This window comes from Corvus brachyrhynchos, unplaced genomic scaffold (genome assembly GCF_000691975.1).
Source record: "Corvus brachyrhynchos isolate BGI_N302 unplaced genomic scaffold, ASM69197v1 scaffold18, whole genome shotgun sequence".
In the NCBI taxonomy this organism is placed as follows: domain Eukaryota; kingdom Metazoa; phylum Chordata; class Aves; order Passeriformes; family Corvidae; genus Corvus; species Corvus brachyrhynchos.
This window is the reverse complement of record NW_008246064.1, coordinates 55,743-62,748: the sequence shown is the minus strand read 5'-3', so window position 1 is coordinate 62,748 and position 7,006 is coordinate 55,743. Positions and strand designations below refer to the sequence as shown.

Here is a 7,006-nt window from a genome sequence, read left to right as displayed (position 1 = left end):
CCATCTGAAAGCCACCTTGCTGTCCAAAGAAAGGGAAGCAAATGCAAAAGCTCAGCGCTTAAATCCCAACTTCCAGCTCAGGAAATTGGGATTTAACCTGTTTTGTTTAGCCACAAGTATCCTGGATGCAGCTGGGGCTCCATGGATCATCACCCTCATCCACAGCAGGGCTAAGGAAACCGGGAAGCAGCAAAACAAACCAAGCCCTCAGGTGGAAATTTGGAATTCCAACAGGATCCTGGAGCCCAAAAGGAATTATCCAGGCAGATTTGTCCCAGATGCTGATGCAGAGCTGCATCCATGGGCTTCTGGTGCTGGGGATGCAATTCCCTGGATGCTGGGGAGGAAATTCCCTCTCTGCTGCTCTCATTCACAGAATCCCAGAATTCCAGCACGGAAAGGACCTTAAAGCTCATCCCATTCCAGCCCCTGCCATGAGCACCTTCCCCTATCCCAGGCTGCCCCCAGCCCCGTCCAGCCCGGCCTTGGACACTGCCAGGGATGGCACAGCCAGTTCCTGTGGGAAAACTGCTCCAGTGCCTCACCCTCCCCACAGCCAGGAATCCCTTCCACACATCTATCCCGAATTTCCCCTCCATTCCCACCCTCCAAACAGAAGGATTTGCTGAAGTGTCGTTGCTCCTCTGTTTATGAATCCCTCATGTGGGATAAAAAGCAAGGACAGAAGAGCAGCTGTCCTTGCATTTAATGGAATATGGATGGAATATTGGAATTGCTGGGAAGCCTTTTGTGCAGAGCACTGGGATTTAGCATTCCAACGTGTCCCTGCTCCCAAAAACACCACACTGCCAGTGGAGAACGGACAAGCAGGAAAAGAGCTGGGAAGGGAACAGGCAATCCATGGAGAGTGGAAAGGCAAAAGCACTCACGTGAGGAGGGAAAATCCCTGGAAAAAAACCTGATTTAACCAGGAGGTGGAATCCAAGCCAAGCTGCCTGGAAAATGAGGTCAAGGTACCTGTACCTGCAGCACATCCCCAAATCCAGCTCTCCCGCTTCCCAAAATCCCCATTTCCTGGCTTGGACATTTCCACCGAGGGTTTGGAGCTGGAAGTTTGGAGCAAGAGAAGTGACAGCATTTCTCCTGTGCTGGAATAGGAAAGAACAGGGAGGACTGGATATTCCAGGGAAAGAAGGAGCTGAACATACTGAAAACCAGGATTTATCCTTTCATTTATAAAAATGAGAAGGGGCTGAGTGACTTCATTTCTTCATTATTCCGTAATTTCTGTGTTATAATTCCAGCATTTTAGAGAAGTCAAGATCTGCTCCAGGAAAAAGATCCAGTTAAGAAAAAAATATCCACTTTCTGTGCTCCTTCCCCCAGCTGCCTGAGAATTCCCAAACTCCCCCCAAATCCTGCTTTTCCATTTCTGCTCGGGGCACACCTAAGGAAGAAATTCCATTTGAAATCCTGCCAGGGATCAGGAAAAGCAAAGCTGCTCCCAGGGAAGCCAGGAAAGGGATTCACCTGGCACAGGGAGGGAGAGGATGAGGATGGAAGGGTGAGGGTGAGGATGGGGGGGGAAGCGGAATGGGACCCAAAGTAGAGGCACAGATCCTACTGGAATTCAAAGCACAGCTCTTGGAAAACGTCCCCCTGAGCCTCTGGAAGCAGGGAAGGAGATTCCAGGAGCAGCTTCCAGAGTCAGCACCTTCCTCCCACCAATCCCATGGCCATGGGATGCGGGTAAAGCCTGCCTCAAACCCCTCCTCTGCCACGAGGAGCCTTCCAAGGAAAAACCTCACCGGGAAAAGGGAACTGCAACTGCATTTTCCCAACCTGATGCACTTCAATCCCAAAATCTTGGGGCACATCCCTGAGCCCATCCAGGATGCAGAGGGAAGGGTGAGGCTGCATCCACCACACCAAGGCAGTTTAGCAGCTCCAGGAGGGTTTCCCATGGATCTGTCCCTGTGGAACACCACGGGAGGGATGGATGGGTGGGAACTGCACTGAACCCCCAAACCCACAGTAAATCCAAAATTCCGTGGACACTTTGGAGCATTCCTGGGATCAGAGCAGCCAAGGGCATCATTTCGCTCCGGATTTTCCCCCCTCATTAACAATTCCTAATTCAAATCACAACAAGGTTAGGCCAGGCTTAAAGCTCAGGCTCAATTCCACCACTGAAACATTTCCCCTGCCAGCACAAAGCCACTTCCAGGACTGAAAATGTTGGAATTAGTGGGAATAATGGGGGAAAAAAAAAACAAACAATTTTTATCATTTTGCTCAAAACCCAAAATTATCTGTGCCCAGAGGAAGCTCCTCTGTTTAAGTTGCTTTTTTTAAGTTGCTCTTTGTAAATTCCTCGATTTAAGTTAAAATAGATTTGAGCAGGAAAAGGATTTCAGGAGGAAGTCCTGGAACCTCGAAACTTGAGGGATTTTAAAACAATGAAAATAATAATCAGAAAAATCCCAGTTTACTTACAATTGTTGCTACCAGGGACCGGCACAGGGATTCATTCCCAGGGATGAGGATTCATTCCCAGCACCTGGACACGCAGAGGTGCTGAGGCTCCACCTGAGCTCAGCGAAGAATTTGGGACTTGTGCTAAAAATCGGGGGAAAATCTCCTCGGAGCAGCAAAGCAACGCCCCTCCCTCGGAGGGGGAGGATTTGGGAATGGCCCCCAGGATCCAGCGCTTCTCCCACCCCGCTGCCTTCCCGGGAAAACCAGGGATTTCCAGCCCTCCATCCCCTCCCTGACCTATCAGGTATCGCCATCCCGGGGGATTTTCCTTGAATGTGGCAGCAAATTCCAAGCGGGAGCTTAAGGAGCCTGAATGACATCACCCCCCCCAGGCACTGCACGGCACCTTTGTCTCCCAAAATGCCTGGAAAACAAGGAATTCTCTCTGCTCCAGGGCTCTTGTCCTGCTGGGACACAGCTGGATACGTGGCACCCATTCCCAACGTCCCCAAAAATAGAAGCCATCCTGCCCCCTCCATCCCAAGATTCACACTGAGGCAAAACCTTGGAATTTTAGTGTCACCACCTCCTAATTCACACACGTGTGCCACCAAATATTCCCAAAATTCACCACAGCAAAGCCCCAGATAGCCCATTCTTAGTCCAAACTCATCCCAGATTTAAAAACAAGGCACTTCCCAATCACGAGGTGACCCTAAAACCGCATTCCAAAGGGCAGCAACTGCAACCTGCATCCCAAAAAACAGAAAGGAAAACGTTGCAAGGCCCTGGCCGGGCTCAGAGTCACTCCTTTGATATAAATAAATCTAAATAAATAACAATAAATAAAAATAAATATAAAGAAACGTAAATTCTCCAAGGACTGATTTCTTACCTAATTATAGCTGAAGTTTAATGTCCTGGGATTTTGCCCAGTGGGAGCAGGGACACCTTGGGAATTGCTCCTCAATCCACAGAAGAGAATAAATCCCTTCCATGCTCCTTTACACCCCAAATTTGCCAGAGAATTCCAAACTGGGAATGGGTTGTGCAGGTGAACACCAAGCACCAGGCTCCCGAGTTTTCCCTGTTGGATTTCTACGCTGCAAAAAGCTGGGAATTTTAATTACAAAATGTACAAGGATTTTCTGCTGCCTGGGAATGACACACTTTGGATTTCCAGCTGGAAAACTTCCGCTGGTGCTCTTCCAACAGGAAGGAAATACTGGAACTACAAAGATGCTGGGGAAGCTGTAAAATCTTGGAGCGACACAGACGGAATCCACCGGGAATTGGAGCTCCAGCTCCTTCCTGATCCAGCCTGACGCCTCCTCCTCACATCAATATTTTGGGATCAAGTTTTGACTCCTGGCTCATTTTCTCCTGAATTTTAGGTCCAGCTCCACATCATTCCCAGGGATTGCAGCCTCTGGGGTGGGTCCCAAAAAGCTGAAGCTCACAGGAGAGGTGCAGCTGCAGGGATGGAGCATTTTTAGGGATGTTTACCCCCAAAAAAATAGGAAAAGTCAGGAAAAAAAACCAAGGAAAAGGAAAATAACCTGTTCTACCAACATCCATCACCCAGAGCCACACTTGGGCTTCCTCAAGACTTTTCCTTGAGGAGTCCTAAAATCCTGGAAGGAAAAATGCCCATTAAAAATAGGTGTTTATAAATCTTCCCTTCTATATATCCAAACAAATCCTATCTGAAATTCCACCAGCCCATCTGGGAACAGGCTGCCCCGAGGAGCTCCAGCTGCCCAATTCCTGGAAATGCCCCAGGCCAGGATCCCAAATTCCCCATTCCGGCTCCCAAAGCCAAACACATAAAAGTGAATTTTCCCTAAATAATCCAACTTTCCAGACACGTTAAAGCTGAAACACGGAGCTGGAAACCCCATGGATACACTCAGGCAGTGAGAGCCAAGTTCCTCCCTCTCCTCTCTCCATCCCACAGCCCGTGGGACCACCATTAATCGCCTTAATAAAGGGGAGGAGCATTCCAAGGGAAATGCAGGTGGAAAACTCAGCCTTGCTCTCCCCTCAGCATCTCCCAGGTGGATTGGAACAGGCTCCAGGGTGTAAATTTGGGTGTTTAACCACAGCACATCTGCCAGGAGCTTGTGCCCAGGGAAGGGCAGAAAATAGAATCCAGATTCCCAGAAAAAACCAGCAAGTCCCAAAGTGACACTGCCAGGGAACAGCCTGGGAGACTCTGCAGCTCCAATGAACGTCCAAAAAAATCCTGGGGAACAGCCACAGCCAGAACCTGGAGTTCCAGACTGGCTGAATCCCTGTCGGGTCACGTTAACAAAACCAACGGAATGTTCCACGCTCTGATCCTAAATCCCAACCCTCCCACCCACCCTCGGACACGCCAAGCCCCACTGGCATCACCGGGATGGCTGGAAAAGCATCCTGCCCCCAAATGGAGCTGAATTCCCGGTGGGGACGTCTCCAGAAGCAGACGGATAAATGCAGCTTCCATTAGCACAGAAGGACACGAGGGAAATAAATCCTTGGAGCCTCGACTCCGTCCCACCACGGAGGTGTCACCGGTCCAAGAGGTTCCTGCACCCTCGGGATGGGGACGATCGTGGAATCTTCTCCCAGGAAACAACAGCACCAAGAGATGAAGTGGCTCCTGCTCATGGCAGGATACAAACACCCATCAATATCCATCAGGAACAGCTTGTCTGGAGAAACCGTGGCTGCCCCTGGATCCCTGGCAGTGCCCAAGGCCAGGCTGGACATTGGGGCTGGGAGCAGCCTGGGACAGTGGGAGGTGTCCCTGCCAGGGCAGGGGTGGCACTGGATGGGCTTTGAGGTCCCTTCCAACCCAAACCAGTCTGGGATTCTAAGCAGGTCCAGGCCAGCGCCGGGCAGCTCCGTGGAGAGGCTCCATGTGGAATGTGGTGGCAGCTCCGAGCTCAGGGAATTGGGTTGGCCCAAATTTAAGCATCCAAAGAGTCAAGGAGACCTGGTTCTGCTGGATACCGAAGTTCCCAGGAATCCGAGCTCTGGCTGACGAGCGGACACAGAGAGCGACCAATGAGGTAAAAGCGAGCCAGAGGTTCTTTCCCACAGGGAAATTCCAGTAAAAGCCATCGGCACGGACGAGTCGTCGTTCAGCTCCCGGCTCAGCATCCACCTTCTCCGGCCAGCACGGAGCTCCAGCTCAGCAGCATCCCTGGAAGTGTCCAAGGCCAGGCTGGCCGGGGCTTGGAGCAACCTGGGATGGTGGAAGGGGATCCCTGCCCATGGCAGGGGTGGAATGGGATAATCTTAAGGCCCCTTCCCACCCAAACCATCCTGTGAATAATTCCCAGGAAAAGTAAGGCTGAGCTTGATGATTTACCAGCCTCTGATCAGCCCTCTCCAAGCAGCACAATCCCAACGCTCCCAGCTACAAAAGCAACTCATCCCAAAAGAGAAGCCCGCGCACCCCTGCTCATCCCACCCTGCGGCAGGTACGGAGCAGGGGAAGCCACCAATACCCCACAGCCAGCACGGCTTGGTTTGAATTCCCGTCATCCCAAACAGCCAGCAGATCCTCAGACACTTCGAACAACCTTCAGCCAATTTTCCCAGACAATCCTTCTCTCCAGGTAGAAGTTCCGTGCTGGGAAAAGCACATCCAAATTAAGGCACGCTGTTAACGAACGCAACTGGGGCACAGAGGGAACGCCGGGATTCCGGGTGGGGACGGGGGAACAACAACCCTAAAAACACCAGGACACCTCCTGAAAACTTTCTGAGTCCCAACACGCCCCAAGGAAACCCCAAAATCAGGCCAATTAATCCATGATTCCATTAAAAAGTCGTTAGAGGAGCCGCTCCGGCTCCTTTCAGCAGCCCAGGTTGGCGCCACTGGACACTTTTAGACAACAAACGGTGACGTGGGACAACCCGGACACTTTTGGCCACCAAATTCCAAGTGCCAGCCCAACCCCGGGCACCAGGATCCCTCCACACGCTCCAAACTACAGAGGCAAAACACCTATTTTAGCCTAAAAGTTTTGGGATGAACAGGAGAGTGGTTTGGACCCAGAGGGGCTCTTGGGAAGGGACCGTCCCACCAGGGTTAAGCTGAAGTAAACCAGGATTTACTCCAGGCTCTCCCATCCCGGGAGCCACGTCTGGCAAAACACAACCTGGGTTCCAAATGAAATCCTCCATTCCCCACTAATTTTAGACGGCTCAGCCACCGGCACCGTTTCAGCTGCAACAAGGGGAAGCTGTTCCTCAGCTGCTCCAGGTGGGCACAGACAGAACTCGCTCAAAAAAGGTTTGCTCTGTTGTCCCTGCTCAAAAAAACCACCATTTTTAGCTTTGCCTCCAATCTGGCCGTCGCTCGAGGGGTGCTCCATGCCAGATGTCTGCTCCTTCCACCCCAGAGCCGGCAAAGTTTATGGAGCCCCATAATCCTTCACCAAGAAAGTCTAAAATTGTAAAAATAGCGTTGAGAAGCAGCGGGAAAGGGGTGGGGGGGGGAGAAACCCAGCAGGGACGGAGTGACTTCTCAGAGAGGCGATAAAGCCGGAGGCCCTGGGGGGATGAGGGGGGG

The 7,006-nt window shown here is 51.4% G+C and overlaps 1 long non-coding RNA gene across 1 annotated transcript in view; it reads right to left on the bottom strand.

Moving 5' to 3' along the window:
- LOC108449752 overlaps window positions 1–4,766 on the bottom strand; it is an 11,920-nt gene extending 7,154 nt beyond the window's left edge. The window contains exon 1 of the long non-coding RNA XR_001866031.1: window positions 2,458–4,766. This is a non-coding gene — a long non-coding RNA (uncharacterized LOC108449752). The remainder of the gene's footprint in view (window positions 1–2,457) is intronic.
- Window positions 4,767–7,006: the final 2,240 nt, after the last annotated feature.